Source organism: Parasteatoda tepidariorum, chromosome 3 (assembly GCF_043381705.1).
Source record: "Parasteatoda tepidariorum isolate YZ-2023 chromosome 3, CAS_Ptep_4.0, whole genome shotgun sequence".
Lineage (NCBI taxonomy): Eukaryota > Metazoa > Arthropoda > Arachnida > Araneae > Theridiidae > Parasteatoda > Parasteatoda tepidariorum.
Genome location: NC_092206.1, coordinates 101,182,145 through 101,183,561, shown reverse-complemented (window position 1 = coordinate 101,183,561; position 1,417 = coordinate 101,182,145).

The following is a 1,417-nucleotide window of genomic DNA, read 5'->3' as shown; positions in this document are numbered from 1 at the left end:
ACAAAAAAGTGACTTTTTTTCGAAGTTATAAATTTTTCATGTTTAAATGCGATGCAAAAATTATTTCAATACATAAATCCGGTGATATCAAACTCTTTAAAAAACTATTGCCCAATTTCAATCTTCTATTATTTTAAATTTTGGAATCAGTTGTACATTCCAAAATGTATAAATTTTTGTTCAAAAAAGTTGATATCTTCTAATCTGTTCGGTTTTCTACCGGAGCAAAGTACTTACGCATGCCTGGAGTTTTCAAACTTTATTTTGGAAAGTAGTGATAATAACAAGAAAACTAATGCTAATTTTCTTTATATTTCCAAAACATTTAATAGTATAGAGGACAGAGTAATTTTACACAAACTATATTCATTCGACTAAAACATTCTGGTTTAAAAGTTATTTACAGAATAAAAAGCAATATGTTAATCTCAAAAATTTTGACTCAATATAGTATATAAGTGATTACTTGCTCTTATTGCTGTGTGTCTTGCCTCAGGGATCAGTACACGGACCACGGATCAATNTTATTCCTCATCAAATTTATTTATTACTCAAAGCAAATCGTTTAATCTTTCCTTATATGGAAGTGAAAGATCTTAAAATAACTTCTCTTTTGAAGTATTAATCTAATTATTATTCATTGGCATGTTTTTAGCCTTGAAGTCCCAAAATAGAATTTCTACCCTTATCCTTTACTAAAGATATTTAATGAAAAGGAATGAAGTTTTAATGCTTTTATTAATACAAAAGTATTTAATTTTTGTATTACATATATATATATATATGTATATATATATGAGATGTAATTCTACTAAGTTAATTTTTTTACATTGGCCAATATTTTGTTATAAAATTAGAATTTATTAATACTTCGCATAATATCGTATTCAATTGTTATTGTTATCAATAATACTCATATTATTTTATTGTATTTACGATTTTCTTATTGCAATCGTCACTGAACACAATATCTATCAGTGTAAAAATAACCATGACATTCATCGTTGTCTAGGGTTATCACGATATTATAGAATTCGATTATTATAGTTATAATTAAACTCGTGGCATTATGATAATCAGTATTTCGTTTGCAGAAATTACGATATTGCCGCTGCCGACAATGATTATATATTTGCTATTTATTCTAAGACTTATAGTATTCCCAATATGTTGTGAGAATCTTTAAAACATCGTTATCGTGACGTTTAAGAAGCAACAATATTTTAAAGCTAAGTCGCAACCGATAGTAGAAGAAAATAACTAAGAAATCAATGAAGTGAATTGGGTTCTTTTTGTATCTCTAAACTATACGTACGCTTAGGTTAGCTATTGTTGAATAAAAAAAAACTAGATATATCTATTTTAAGTTTCATAGATTATTATAAACATATCAAACATTTTATCGCTTTTTTTCATC